General features: G+C 44.3%; 1 protein-coding gene across 3 annotated transcripts in view; it reads left to right on the top strand.

The window, feature by feature from the left end:
* The window catches only part of ZBED4 (zinc finger BED-type containing 4), a 102,901-nt gene that overhangs the window by 49,873 nt on the left and 36,689 nt on the right, over positions 1 to 16,339 (top strand). Inside the window, exons 2-3 of one of the 3 annotated variants that reach the window (XM_085654054.1) lie at positions 5,846 to 6,036; positions 8,279 to 8,353. The exons of 1 other annotated variant lie outside the window; for it this stretch is intronic. The gene's annotated coding sequence lies outside the window, so the exon portion shown is untranslated. The remainder of the gene's footprint in view (positions 1 to 5,845; positions 6,037 to 8,278; positions 8,354 to 16,339) is intronic. One more of the 3 variants, XM_085654052.1, reaches the window with a different exon arrangement.

The following is a 16,339-nucleotide window of genomic DNA, read 5'->3' as shown; positions in this document are numbered from 1 at the left end:
TTCAAATTAATATTCTGTTAATGCAGTGGCACATGGGTTAACTGCACCCATACTCTGGTGCTAAATGAAATGTGTTAAGGGAGCTGTCTGAGCTGTGCATGCGCAAATACTTTATCATTTAATATCTAGCATTGGGTACAGCCATACAAGTATTACCCCTCCAAATAATTAGTGGGCAGCAGGCTATCATGGTACAGTGCTCCTCGCCCTTCAACTAGAAATCCTGACTAAAGTTGTGGCGTGACAGACCCTTCGGGGCGTAACGCAGACACCTGCAGCGTAGTGGATGCTCAACCCTCCAATGGGCCATTCAGTCTAACGCCAATGTCTATTTGAGCTATGGGAGGCTCAAGAGGCCCCTTATTACTTTCTGCGGGGGTTGGGAGCGGGGTTATGTTATTGTGCGTTACACTGCTGATTATCTCCTACCTTGCTTATCTCCCAGAGTATGAGCTAACTGCCAAAGAAAGTTTGGGAGCATGCAGTCGGAACACACAAACTATCTGCAACTTTGCTTTCTAGTGCCATGGACTGTTCCTTTAGACCCAAGCACTGCTTCCCAATGATTAGTTGGAAAAATGCCCTGGTTTGTGTCCTATATGTATTTAAACCTTTCCCTACCAGCCTTGAAGACTTGATTTCATGTTCTTATTTATGTTGTCTGCTTAAACATTAGGATTCGTTTAACGAAAACAATTTTTATGTGACCAATCTATCTTGCTGTTGATTGTCGAGAAATTGTTTTTTGTGTGCATGTGTGTTTATGGCTTGGCTTTGTGGATTCTTCCTACCTCGGAGAACCAACCCTTCTGTAACACGCAAAGAGAGCATGAGGGCAAACATCCAGGGAATTTCATGTAAAGCAATATTTACCTCTAGTACACGTAACACAAGCCTCTGTTCGGTGGTTTTTGCACGGTCACGAAATGCCTTGCGTTGTACTAAAATAGCGTTTTTAGTACGTGCAGTGCCAATGGCATCATCACAGTGCAATACTAGCTAAATCTGGTGTTGCGCCCTTTTGAAAAAAATATTTTTGCAATGCTGCATTACTAACATTCACGCAGCGTTGCCGCAACGTTAGCTAATTAGAGCATCTGGGCGTTTGGCTTTATGAGCGCACCATTTCAAGAAAGTATAATGTACAGGGCAACTATGTCAACCGTGTAAAGCGCTCAAATTTCTGCTCTTACTTTGCGTGCCAAATTAATACAATGTTGCACACAAACACTCAACCACTGGACTGGATGAGAATTATAATTAAAATCACTGCCTATTGTTCAGCAATCACGCTGATTGCATGTTGCAGCGCTGTTTGTGCTCGTTTGTAAATAAAACTCTGTCCAGAATTGTTTGTGAACAACCCGATATATATTCGTATAGGAACGTTGTGTTGAAAAGCACTCCATGTACAAAACTTGGAGCTGAATACTCCGCTAGTTCAAGTTAGCAGCTGATTATTGTGTTCCAAGTTTTGTACTTGGAGTGCTTTTCAACAGTGTTCCTATTCGAAGGCTCCCTGAATAACGGATTTTACTTTTACCCAAATCCTAGGTATTTGAGTTGTGCACCCCCAGAACAATATAAAATGCCGCGCTACTCCTGCTGGGGTTTGTATCCCCCCATCTTCATTGCAGACAAATCGAAACCAAGCATTTCACCCTGTGAGCTATGTTATTAGTTATTGATGGATGGTTGTAATTTGGGAGGGTGGGCTCATGCAAAGAGCTGGCTTATAGTTGCTCGTTTCTTAAGACGTTTATGAAATATTACAAACTAAACCAACCAGCACTCCTGTAAGTAGGCCTAATTATCTGTTTTATGATGCAATGATGTATTTGTTCATAGCTGCCATGGTTTCAGGTTACTGTGCGTGACATTTCCATAATTTCAGAGTAATTAAGAGTGACATTTCAAAGACTGTGAGTGACACTTTCTCGCGAGCAAAATCCAGCAAATGTAGGGCAGGTGTTAAACCGATGACGCCCTAATTTGTTATTGAGCTTGAAATGTCTGGCTGCTGGTATACCATCACCTTTTCAAGTGCGGATAGGTGAATTATGGGTGCAGTCTGTCCTCAGCGATAACCACAAATTACCGAAATTGAACATTTCACTTATTGGAAAAGATTGTGCACCATGAATAGTATGATTATATGCATGTGCACCTCCGGATTTCAATGTCGGCACTCTTCCAGTTGTAAACACATGACTGGTAAAGGACTTACAGGAGCTTGAGGGTTCCGAATTCCTGGCCGTTCCAATGGAAACAGTATTAAGGATGGCATCAGCAGAAATGAACAAACAAAGAGCCAACCTAGGCTAGTAATGTGTGCATGAACCCTAGCCTAGCTCGTTTACACAAACTCGTCCAGGCCTCGGAGCCGGAATCTGGTTGGGAAGAGCGAAGCAAACTCCCCTCCATCCGCCACCCCCCCCCCCCCCCCCCCTTAACTATAAAATCAACACCTCCACCCCCCGGGACCTGGACCACTGAGAGAGAGAGGGGGGGGGGGGGGGTTTAGAAAACAAGTGCGAGAGACCGTGCTTGTGTTTTTTTGGGGAAGGGGGGGTTGTGCAATTTTGTCACAGATCCCCCTGCGATTTGTTGGAAATAACATTTTTTTGGGCCCCTGGCGGGATCTCTATAGGAATACCCCACCACCATGCCTGGGGGACAGGGTATTCTGCCCCCTTAAGTTTTTTTTCCCCTTTTTTTTTCTTGGGACCTGAACGAATACGACTCAAAGATGGCTGCTAACACTTCCTCTTTGAAGTGTTAGCAGCCAGTCAAATCTCATCATACGATCTGTCTGATCCGCAGAGGATTTGCGTTCCTAGAGATCTACATTTCTTTTTTCTTAACACCAAAAGTACAATAGGGATTACTCCAGACTCTTTCGGGACCAAGAGCTAGCTTTCTGCCAAATTTGGTATAATTCCTGTTTGGGCTTTAGTCGTGTCTAAAATTCCTAGCGGAAATTGCATGGGGAAAAATGCATTTGTGCCCTCCCGAACTGAACCAAGGCGCACACTAGTTTTGAAAATTTCAGAAAGATTCCTCAATCTGCAACAAAGTTATTAGCAAAACAAAAAACACTTTTCCTATGGAAACTAGGTCCTAATTTTATCTACCAACTGGATGGATGGATAGATCGATATGTTATGTTTGTGCACTCTGTTTTGGGTTTCTCAAGGATGGTTTTTCTTATTTTTTTTGTGTTTTTTTTAAATTTAGGTTCATGGAGAGCCTGCACACCTGGCTTTAAGACTGACTAGCCTTACTATCCATATATCTCCAACATATGGCCCTTTGCAGCTCACCAACACATTTTTGGTAATGCTAATTTCTCAAACCAATAGACCAGTTTATTAAAAAAAAAAAGTCCAGGTACCTCTAGGAAAAGCTCTAGTTTCAATGCTTTTTTCAAAACCTTTTTTTTTGTTTGTTTTTTTGCCCCCATCTCACCCCTCCCCGTTTCACACACTGTATGAAAATTGCCAAGCCGATCCCAAAGTGGATTAACTTTTTTATTCCAAAATTTTCTGTGCGAATTGGTTTTAAACTGCTAAAGTTATTCAAAAAACAAAAAAAGCTTTTTCATTGAAACTCTTATAAATTTTTAAAAACATTTTCAACCAGTACAATTTACATAATCTGTAATGCTATTTCAGTTCCTTCTGCTACATGTACAGTTTATCTCTGCTGCATTTATATTCAGATAGCTGTTCTAAAAGTAAGTACAATAGTGCACCCTGTAGTGGAAATCGGCTTGTTAACTCAAATAATTAAGAACTTTAAAACAACCTTTGTATCCTGGCCCAGTGCTATATTTTCCCTTTAACAGTCACCACTTACTTGCTCAAACCCCCCTCCAGCATGTCAAACGCCTTCAGTATTTTAACTCATTGATCACGGAACGGATGCATTGTGACCCTACCACACTTCCTTCCCCTTATCTATGATGTGCACAATGTCCAAGTGATTGAATTTTTCAGTGGTTTCAGCAAATGAGTGCACTATCTCCCTCCACATCTCAGGAATAGTGTGCTTGCATTGTCCCCTTTGCTCCTCGCATCTCAAGGCTGCTCCCTTTGCACCTGCCCGTTTCTTGACCCCTTCCTTCCATCTAACATGAGGGGCTCCTCTTGGGATTTCCAGTCTAGCACTATAGCTCTCTGGAAAGCGCTAGACCCAGCCCAGGAAATTGGAGCCCACCCTCGCCTTTAGGCGAACATACAGGCCAAGCAAGAATGGTTCAAACATCTTAATCATTTAAAATTTGGCAATTGCGGTTTCCAACTCTCAGAACTCATGCATGAATCGTACCTCCCACCATGAACCTTTTTTTCTGTGCCTTTGGCAAATCGAGTTTTGAGAATCTATTCGCCATGTTCAATGGGATGTGTTTTGGAAACTCTAATTGGCGCATATCTGTGGTTTTCAATGTTTGAGCCAGATCCTTAACTCCATTATTAACGTGGGTGTTTTTTCAATTAGTTTAATTAGGATATGGTTAATCATGACATTTTAGTGGGGTGCTGGCATGACCGTTGCGATTAAGCGGTTGTTCTCACAAAGTAGCTCAAGCTATGTGATTAACATTATTGCGCTTTAATATAGCCTTAGAGCCTGACGTACCAGGCTTTACCTTTCATTAAAGGCCCTCTCCTTCTGCTCAGGCCTTTAACGCTGGAGCGTGCCTTTAATGGCCGGTAGAGCCTGCTACGAAGGGCTCTAAGGCTATTCGAACATTTTGCCACTAGCGAGCAGAATGTTCTAAAAAATAAAACAAAGGCCTCACAGAGCCCAAGGGGACTGAAATCCCTTCTGCTCCGTAAGGCCTTTGTTAAACATTGCAATGCTGATGCTCCGGGCTTCTACCGGCCATTAAAAGTCCGCCGCACTCTATTATTTTCAATGAAACTCCCAACATTCCAATGTTTGAATTCCTAATAAGGACTGCATTGTTTACATAGATTTGAAGAAATGGTGAGTTGCTTTTAGGCGACGATAAACCTGTTTTAATGTTGCATGCAAACTGCTAGCACATTCAGTGTGCAGAGGTTTATGTACTGCTAAATTGTTAGCCCTGAGGCTAAGTTTTTCCTTCTGCAAATATTGAATCCAGCACAGTTTTTAAACTGCAAGAAATGATATCAACAAGTTTGCATAAGTTTACAATGACTACAGATCAAGCCAGGGCCGGCTTTAACACTGGTGGCGCCCTGTGCGACAGTGTTTGTTGCCCCTCTCCCCAATGACCACTTCTGCCACGGATTCTCTCACTAGCACCCTTTAACAGTGCCCCTCAAGTCTCCAGAACCACTGTTTCTCTGATTCATTTAGTTTTATAACACCACTCATACCAGTGTAAGGTGTCAGAGCACTTTACATCACACACACATTGCACAGAAACAATCATAGGTGTGTAAATCAGTGTATAGGAAATGTTACATCAGGCAGGACTACAAGGTGTAGTGTAGGAGTAACATGTCATGAATACTGGTAGGCACTATAGTTTGAGTCCTTATTCTGGAAAAGCACAAACTCAGAATTTAAAATGTAATACCATTTGTTAGGGGTTCTCTTTTTAATAACAACAAGAATTGTTTTCTAAGCAAATGAACCCTTTTGGCAAGATTAGTTAATAGCTCAATATTAGGATTTTGACTTACAAACAAGTAACAGAAGGAGCTCTTAATGAAGCAGTAACCCACTGACCTATTTACATTACATGCACTTTATCTGCATGGTACAAGTTCTAAGCAGTAGGCCTTTTAACCCTCTGCGCTACCTTTGATGAGTGAAAACTTACACTAGACAAACCGCTCTCTCTTTCCAGGAAGACGATTGATCACGGGACTTCTCTTGACATTTAAATTGATGCCTGAAAATTGCTCCAGGCCAAGAACTCGGCAGCAGGTGCTCTGTAAATGATAACATACTTGCAAAAATGACGCCCCCATCCCAAGTCAGCGCCCGGTGGGGTGGCACAAATCGCACCGCCCTAGAGCTGGCCCTGGATCAAGGAAGGTGATTTTCAAGTTCAAAAACGCCAATTTTATGATCACATAACTAGAATGTCTACCTGAAGATACCTACCAGTTTCCTAGGGGTGCCATTCAGAGGCTCTTATCCTTTCCTTTCCAATCTTTAATTGTAAAATGTGATATTTTCCTAAAATTAGATTCTCTGGGCTTCCAAAAGGGAGAGAAACAGTATCTCATAGACCTGTCTCCCTTTTATGTGAATGCAGAGATATATCTATATATATATCCACTTCTAGTCCATGGTTTGCTTTTTTTTCCCTGTGCCACCAAGACTGAGATGAGCCAGATCCATATCCAAATCAGATTTGGTCCTGCCCGCATGGGGTTGGCCGATCTTCCAGCCCAAATCTCATTTAGACGGGAACTCAAGCAAACCCAGACCAGTTTTGGAAATACTTTGAACATTGATGTATTATGGCTATCATGTCTCTATTATCTGTGTAATCCCCAGCATGTGGGAAAGCCTGCTGCATGGGGTAAGTTTTGGATTGTGCAGGCTAAGGCATTTGCTGCAGATATAAGGCCCTATTCGTGAATACTATTTTTGAGTGCATAGTGTAGTACTCTTCGTGTACTCCAGCTACAGTTCACAAACATCTGGCTGGAGATCTCCTCCTCGTTCACTCCTATCTTTTCTGTACGGAGATCTCCACCCGGGTGGCAGACACCTCCACACAAAAAAGTACATGTTTTAGTAGTAGGTGTGGAAGGGAGAATGGGGGAGTGGTGAGGACATTCAGAGTAATTATAAAAAAAATGTGGAGTTTAAGGTGAGCACAGGGTTTAGAACGTGACCTGCCAAAAATAAAACGCACCCACAAATGAATGACCGTTTCTAATCACCAAATACACCCTTACATCAGCATCTGTAGTTTTAATGGGAAAACAGGCTTAAATGTACTGCAGTTAAGCCTTTAAGTAAGTCAAGCACCACTCAAGGCAAACTACTGATACTGCAACACCCTTCCAGCAAAAACTGAAGCAATGATTTACTCTGGGAACAATATAAAATAAAGTAAAATTCATAATACTTTTATTTAGAATACAAGAATGTTTTTAATTAAAATATTTTTTTAATATAATTTAAATAGTAAAATTGTGCAACCCTGAAATTTTAATTTAAATGGTAACTTAAATAAAACCTACTTTATAAATGTTAATCTCACAACCGAGCTTGTATCACAAACAAAACAATTGACACTGAAAGGGTAGGGGATAAAAATTAAAATGTAATGTATTAAAAAATAAATAGGTAACATTATTTCAAATAGTGTAGGTTTTTGAGGTGTATTACCTTGTTAATGTGATAGATGACGTGGCTTAGGGAAGCATGTTTTTATGTATTTTAAAATGTAATTAATCTATATTATTTTTTTCAAGATATAAGTTTCCTAATTTTCTTTATTTTTATAGAAAGACCTCCTCCCCAGCTGTTCAATCTCCACAAACTGCCAGAAAGTTACTTATAGTAATTTTCAGCCATAAATTTGTTAGTAGGCTCCTCCACCCCCTTATTTGAGGGGGTGGAGAGTTGCAAGTCTAAATCTAGAATGAGATCTCCACATGGAAATGAACTCCATTCATGAAAAGACTTCCTTGGTGTAGGTAGGTGGAGATTGCCGCAGGTAAACAATTTTGTGCATAGGGCCAACTGTAGTTAAACTGATTCTTGTTCTGCTGCACCAGAAACGTACAAATTATGATCCAGGTCTGTTCATGACTAGGTTTTTTAATTTAAATGTTGTAATACTGCTAAAATAGACATTAACGTGCCTCACATAGGATGCATATACAAGTTTTACACATATTTTTAATATTTCTGTAGAGATCAAGAAAAAGGTATATACGTCTCAGAGTAAAGCACACACTCTGCTACCATTGCTTTGCCTTCCTGCAAAAGGTATCGCAGTGTAATTAATGCAAATGGGGTCTACCTAGACAAAACTAATCCCACGTGAGTCATTACATTCATTGAAATGTGTTTATGCGTTTCTACCCGAAATGCAAATTTGAAATGGTTCCATCGATATGGTAACATGTTAAGTGTGAACGAACATGGCCCTTTTAAATTTCGGAAGAAAGGTCAAATCTTTGCTCTTTGTAGTCATTCTTTTGTGTCCCTGTTGGCCTTTTGGAAAGAGTCTGCGTAACATTTGTAGATTTCAAAGCTTTAGCCATATACATAAACGCCAAATTCTAAAGAGTTGCATTTGCATTTCTTTCAGTTTCACCTGATTTGCCTCTTAATCTTCAAGTATCCTTTCCAGAATGAAGCCTGCTGAACGTAGTAAATTTGAGGGGTACGTATAAAAAAAAACAATCTGTAATTGAAGTAGATTCCTTTTTGACACACTGCTTATTGTTACAGCACTACACGGGATCAAGTCCATTGAATATTAAGTAAAACAAGGTGATTTCCTAAATTAAATATACTGCAGCAAGTAGCCTGACAGTATGCCTTAAAAAAATATCAAATTCCATTACAGGAACCAAAAAAAAAAAAAAAATTTAGGATCCCATATATTAAATGTGGGCACCTTATGACATGCATAGTACTATTCTTGGTAATTTTCCCAGGTCAGTGTACTTGTCACACCAGACCTCTTCATGCAATTCTTCATATTCGGTGAGACAATGTGTAGGCTGGGCCAGACTATTGCAACCCTGTGCCTGTCCTTGTGGTACCTACGATTGGCAGGTGAGGGGCAATCCAAAGCGTTTTCTCCTCATTGCCTGTGAGTAGTGCTGATGGATGTTTGTGGGAGATGTATTCATACCTCCTTATTAAACTCTTCAAACGTATTGCTCTGTTTTCTCCCAGAATTTAGTGTTTTTCGACCAAGACCATGCCAGGTCCCAATGCGGTTAAGTAATTGTGATGGAGCATAAACCGTGACCTGCTGATTGTTAGATCTGGCATCCTTGGCATGGCTTTCTCCCTAATCTTTTGCCTTTGGTCCTCCTGTTTTGCTGACTTCGTTTTTTTCTGGCTTTCAGGCTCTGCGCACTTTACCACTGCTAACCAGTATTAAACTGCTTGTGCTATCTCCTTCAAACATGCTGGAATTGGCTTATACCCTGGCATCTATAATTTACATGCAAGTCTCTAGTAAAGTGGTACTTCCTGTGCCCAGGGCCTGTAAAATAAATGCAGCTTGTGGGCCTGCGGCACTGATTGTGACACCCACATAATTAGAACTTTAAACATGTCTTGGGTCTGCCACTGCAGCCTATTGTGTGCAGTTTTAAACTGCCATTGTAACCTGACAAAATAAACCATTTGCCAGGACCAAACCTTCCTTTTTAGGTCTAGCTGAGTCAGCGCGCATGCGCTGCTCGGAGAGACATTTTGTAGGTGAGTTTTGAAAGTGCAGCTGGCTGGCCTAGCGCTTGTGTTCCGCGTGAACCGCCAGCCTTCAGCAGCACTTTGAAAACTCGCTCCGCCTCTCCACAATCATTGCTGCGCGATGTCATTTTTTTTTTTTAATCCTCTCCCCTACACCCTCCCTTCTCAGACTCCCTCGTCATTCTTTCATTATTCTTATGCTTTTGTTGCAGGCACCCGCGCACCCCTTGCCAGCCTCGGCGCGCACGCTTGTTTCTCTTTGATCTTAGTGCCTCCAAGATCTCTCTCTGTTGCTCTTTCCTTACTGATGTTTGCGTCTGTGGGATTTTTCTCTCACATTCCTCTGTTCCTAAAGAAGCTCTGCCTCCAATTTGCATTATGTCTTTTTTGCTTCTACATTATGGGTCTATCTTTCAGTGTTCTTTCTTTGCCATCTCTTGCTGTTTCTCATTTCTGTTTCAAGTCTGTCTCACTAATATGTCACAGAGCTCTCTCTCTCTCTCTCCTCAATATGTGCGAGCATTCTTTCACTTTTTGCCTCTTTCTCAGGGACGTCAATCACTTTGCCTCTGCCTCACCCTGCCTTTCTTTCTCTTTCTGTGATGTATCTTACCCTATCTTTGGTGTTGGTGGATTCACCCAATTACCTATGTGTCTCTGACACTCCTCAATTCTGTGTCTCGTGCTTAGCTCCTTCTTTCCCTCACTTCTGTTTGAGTCTAAGATAGCCCTCTCATATCAATGTCATCCCAGTGCCTATTTGGTTCCTATCTCAATTTCTCTCTTCTGTTTCTCACTGGCACATGTAAGTCACACACAAACATGTTCTCTTTCTCTCTCTCTCTCCCCCCCACCCCCCAGAGGATCAGCGAATGAAGTGAGAAGGGGAGCGCTGAAAATGTCCCACACCCTTCTCTTTACAGCCCTCAACTCTTATCCCCATCTTTATGGCTGGGAGAGTGGGTGGGACTGTTAACTGTAGAGGGGGCTAGTGAACACTCCTCCTATACTCTGAATTGTTACCCCTCCGGAAGCACAAATAGGAAGACCCAGAGGAGGAACAAGAAGGGCTCAGATTGGGTGATGCGAAGGACCTCCCAGTCCTCTGTTTATTTCGGAAAACAACTGAGTATCTATAGACCTACATTGCTTGTACATAGATAGGTTATTTTGTGCCAGGAATTTTATTTATTGCGCTCAAATAATAGCAATATTATAACAAAGCATTGCTGTATTTTTATTTTTATATGTAATAAGAAACCAAGATAGAATTTTGAAATAACATTGGTGTGGTAACGCAATTTCACTGCTCTCCATCACTAAGAGTCATGCACTGAACAAGCTTAGTAGTAAGGAAGCAAAGAGAACTATTTTTATGTCAATGAAAGGAAGGTTGCACAAAGCCAAGGCTACCAGTGTTGTTGAAGGTCTCGCGTGTCAACGCCCGATGGCCCAGTTTTAACAGATAATGTTTGCAGCAGATGTTGAAGAAGAATGGGATTTTTTTTTTTAAAGTGCGGGCAGCCTCATAACGTGCTGAGAATAGCCACTTTGATGCCTTTCACGGGAAAGGTACGTTACCTCCTTCATGGTTGGTGTGTCCCGAAATCAGCGTCCGCCGTGGATATGAGCTGTGCGAGAGCAGGCAATCCCAGTGCGTGTTGACAGTTGTGTTACGGACTCCCGCAGGCAGTCCAGCCCTTCCATCCTTGTCAGGCGGGACACTTCAGTAATGCATGTGTAGACCGCAAGGACATCGATGCAATTACCATGGAAATTAAAATTGAGCACACAAAGATGCTGACTGGCCGCAAATCTATTTTTAGCGGGGATTGTCTTTTCTATCGAAGTAAGTACAGCCTCTGAACGACACAATCCTGGAGATCTATTATTAGCGCGCTTTATTTTATCTAGATGAGTGACGACTCGTTATTTTGTAGGAGAAAGCAGGTTTAGCTCCACATCATTTCATCTTTAGGAAGACGTAAGAATTTCAGGGTCAGACTTCGTTTTTTGCCCCTTTCTCTGCTGAAATGCGGTGCTGCCTGAAATGAAGACCGCACATAAAAAGAGGGCGCGCATGCCAGACAACCCTTAACTGCAAATGCCTAGAAAATGCAGCCCGTAATAGGGGGAACAGCAAGCCAAAAACAGTGGACGAAATGATAATCGGTGCCATGACTTTGCCCCCCAGCACTGTGGCTGATTATCAATTCACCCAATGTTTACATTGGCTCTTAGGTGCCCCTTTTAAACAGTGCGTTTTCCATTCATATTGGTTAAGGTCTCTGTGGCATATACATACCATATTTATGTGCAAACTTGATGGCGAAGTTTCACGCTGCTGGGGAATTAATGTATGTTCGAGGCATATGAGCTGCAGATTACACACTTTTGCATAGATCGCCGTCTGGTGTTGGGCATGGATGTTTGCAGTTTGTTTTTCCTCTTGGAAAGTCTTTGGAAGTCACGAGGTCGGTGACTCCTCCTTTGGATCGTATTGCGCATGGGCTTCGGCTCAATCCTCAGATTGTTTTTTTCCGCCATCAGGCTCGGATGTAATCTTCGCGCTCCGGTTCCGAACATTTCCAGTTCGACGATCGAAGCGAAATCCTCACTCACATCGTGATATTGTTCAGATCGCGATCTCCTCAATCACCTTCTCATCGACAAATCTTCGGTTCCAGTCGTCGACGGCGGCCTTCGGGCCTACCCAAGCTCCGGTCCCGGCTGATGGAAAGAACTCCATTCAAGAAGTGCCCTCGATGTGGGTCCAAATTCCCCCACACTGATCTTCATGAGGTGTGCAACCTCTGCCTCTCCCCTGAACACGAGGCTCGAGACTGTCCGGCCTGTAAGTCTTTCAGATCGAAAAAGACTATTCGGGACCGAAGAGCCAGACGAAACATGGCACACTCCTCGACCTCCGTTCCAGTCGACATCTTCGGAGACGACGTCGAAGATCCGGGACAGCAGCGCACCGAAGAGGACTTCGTCAGTGCTTCCGAAGCCGACGACTCAGATGTGGAGGACATCACCCCGGCGCAGAGGGTCGTGAGTAATATTACCCCTCCCCCCGCACACCCGCGCTGACACCTAAAAAGGAGTCGGTCACGCCTTCGCCTCCGGGCCTAGGCAAGACCAGAGACACTGCTTCACACACCCCACCTTCGGCCCCGGCGAAGAAGCCAAATAAGCCTTCCGGCGGCTCGGGCTCGAGCCAGCCTTCCAGCGGTGCCGAGAAACACACTTTGGCACCGAAAAAGAAACCGGCCTCTACCTCGACACCGAGCTCCACACCGAAGTCCTCGGTTTCGAAACCCAGCGCTTCCGTACCAACGCCATCTTCGGTACCGACCAAACCCCATAAGGCCCTCGGCACCGACACTTCCACGCCGAAGCCCACCTCGGCACCGACCAAGAAATCGGAGGTTCCCAAGCCCAGTGCTAAGCAAACCGGCACGGACAAGCCTAAAAAGTCATCGGCCCGAAGACTTCGGCGCCGACGGAACAAACATTGTCACAGGAACTGTTTACACCGGATCCCTTACAAAAAACTCTTACCAAGGATACAAAAACTGGACATTTGGCACGCTCTTCCAAAAAGAGATATTTGGACAAACCGGCTGCGCCTCCACCTCCAAAGAGGAAGGACTCTGCTACCTCCCCTTTCAGAATACCTTCCCCACCTCCTCCACCCTCTCCACCTCCGCCCCCTCTGCCTTCTCCACCCCCACCTCATCGCTCTCCGACCCCGTCTCCAGACGATGATGATCAGGGGGACCCATATCACGATCCAGGGGATGTGCCCCAAGACCCCACCCCTACAGGATCCCCAGACCCATGGGACAACTACAATAACCCAGATATTCCAGACGTCCCACAAGATGACCTTTACCCTTCCAGGCCATCTCCACCGGAAGACTTATTAGGTTTCCACCACCTACTTCAGAGGGTGGCACATTATCACGGGGTAGAGTTACACACTGACCCAGTGGAGGAGGATTTCCTCCTTGACACATTTGATACCGCACATAGGTCTACCTCCATACTACCTATGCTCAAGGGAGTGGTAAAACATGCGCCAGAGGTTTTTAAGGACCCAGTCAGGGCCAGGGTCATTAACCCTTGCATAGAGAAAAAGTACAAAGCTGCCCCCACAGCTCTTGCCTATATCAAAGTGCCAGCGCCACTAGATTCCCTAGTGGTTTCCACTGCACGAAAGAGGTCAAATTCCCAGGCGTCAGGCGAAGCACCACCACCTGACCCCCCCCCCCCCCCCCCCCCCCCCGCTCCCTCCAGACCATCCCACTCCGGTCGGGGGCAGACTACAAAATTTCCTTCAGGTCTGGGAGACCATGACCTCAGACAAATGGGTTACCCAAATTATTCGGTCGGGATACTGCCTGGAATTAACATCTACCCCCCCAAACATTCCACCCAGGCAACGCCCAATGTCACAAGAACATTCCACATTACCAAAACGGGAGGTAATCTCCCTCCTACAAAAACAGGCAATAGAACAAGTTCCCGCCAATCAGCAAAATTTAGGGGTCTACTCCCTATATTTTCTAATACCAAAAAGGGACGAGACTCTACAACCTATTCTAGATCTCCGGCCCCTAAACACATACATACATTCAGACCATTTTTACATGGTAACGCTTCAGCAGGTGCTTCCGCTCCTCTCCCAGAACGACTTCCTCACCACACTGGACTTGAAAGACGCATACTTCCACATTCCGGTACACCATGCTCACAAAAAGTACCTCAAATTTGTAGTGGACGGGCAACACTACCAGTTCAAGGTGCTCCCATTCGGAGTCACAACAGCACCAAGGGAATTCACCAAGGGCCTAGCGGCACACCTCAGAAGACCGCACATTCACGTCTTCCCATATTTGGACAACTGGCTGATAAAAGCCACGTCCTACAACCAATGTGTACACCACACCGCCACTACAATCCAACTACTTCACCAACTAGGCTTCACGGTGAACCACCAAAAGTCCCAGCTAACACCATCCCACATAAAGCAATACCTTGGTGCCACCATAGACACCTCAAAAGCCATAGCCTACCCCAATCCGGCCAGGATTGCAAGCATTCAGGCTTTGCGTCAAAGATTCATACTTCAACACTCCCTTCCAGCAAAGAGCGTTTATGCAACTGATAGGGATGATGGCCTCTTGCATTTTCATAGTGCCCCACGCAAGACTCCAGATGCGTCCACTCCAAGAGTGCTTAGCGCGCCAATGGAACCAGGCCCAGGGGTAACTGATAGATCTGGTGTTGGTAGAAGGTCGCACCCATCGCTCTCTGCAGTGGTGGAACACCACAAACCTTTCCAAAGGTCGACCGTTCCTGGACCCGGTTCCACAAATAACACTAACAACAGACTCATCGCTCTCCGGCTGGGGAGCTCCTCTATTACACCTCACAGTGCAGGGCACATGGACGCCACAACAAAAGTTACTCCATATCAACCATCTGGAGTTACTAGCAATCTCTCTAGCCCTAAAATCCTTTCAGAGACCGATTTTAGGCAAGGCAGTCCTCTTTCGCACAGACCACATGACGACCATGTATTACATTCAAAAACAAGGCGGCACACACTCTCCACAGCTCTCTCAACTAGCACAGAGCATATGGAGATGGGCAATTCCACACAAAATTTTTCTCCTAGCCCAACATGTCCCAGGAGTCCAAAACACCATGGCAGATCTGCTCAGCAGACAGACGCAGCAGATCCACGAGTGGGAACTTCACCCGCAGGTTCTTCACCCGTTCTTTTAAATGTGGAGGCATCCACAGATAGAGCTCTTCGCCACCCAAAACAAAAAATGCCCAAGCTTCGCCGTCAGATATACACACCCATTGTCCAAAGGCAATGCGATATGGATGAACTGGTCAGGCTAATTTGCGAAAGCTACAGCAGCATTCCCCGACTCTAATCCTAGTAGCTCCAACATGGGCCAGACAACCGTGGTACACCACGCTGCTGGAACTCTCGGTAGTACCACACCAAAAGCTACACCTCTCACCATGCCTCCTAACCCAGAACCATGGAGAGATCAGGCACCCGGACCCAGCTCAGCTCAACCTTGCGATCTGGCTCCTGAAATCCTAGAATTCGGGTACCTAAACCTTCCCCCTGACTGTATGAACGTCATCAGAGAAGCTAGATGCCCTACCACTAGAGCCTGCTACGCTGCCAAGTGGAAAAGATTTGTTGTTTATTGCCATAACAACACAATCCATCCTCTAGGCGCGTCTATACACCACATCATATGCTACTTACTCCATCTACAAAGGTGTAACCTAGCATATACCTCCATTCGGCTACACCTCGCAGCAATTGCAGCTTTCCTACAAAACAGGCAGCACCTATCACTTTTTAGAGTACCGGCCATTAAAGCCTTCATGGAAGGCCTAAAACGAATAATTCCCCCCAGAGTACCACCCTCACCTGTGTGAAACTTAAATATCGTTCACACAAGGCTAATGGGGCCGCCCTTCGAACCTTTGCATAAATGCGAACTGCAATTTCTCACATGGAAAACAGCTTTTCTTGTAGCCATCACTTCCCTTAGAAGGGTCAGTGAGATACAAGCACTTACCATACAAGAACATTTTCTTCAAGTGCACCATAACAAGGTTGTTCTCCGTACCAACCTAAAATTCCTACCTAAAGTCATTTCCCCTTTTCACCTAAACCAATCTGTAGAATTACCGGTATTTTTCTCGCATCCTCAAACTGTTGCAAAAAGGTCTCTACACACGCTAGATGTCAAACGAGCCTTACTTCACTATATCCAAAGAACACAACCTTTTAGAAAGACCAAACAACTGTTTGTCTCTTTCTCTCCACCACACAAGGGCAACCCCATCTCAAAATAGCTAGGTGGATTGTAAAATGAATACAGATTTGCTACCACAA

This window comes from Triturus cristatus, chromosome 4_1 (assembly GCF_964204655.1).
Source record: "Triturus cristatus chromosome 4_1, aTriCri1.1, whole genome shotgun sequence".
Taxonomy (NCBI): Eukaryota; Metazoa; Chordata; class Amphibia; order Caudata; family Salamandridae; genus Triturus; species Triturus cristatus.
This window is presented reverse-complemented; position numbering and strand designations above follow the sequence as displayed.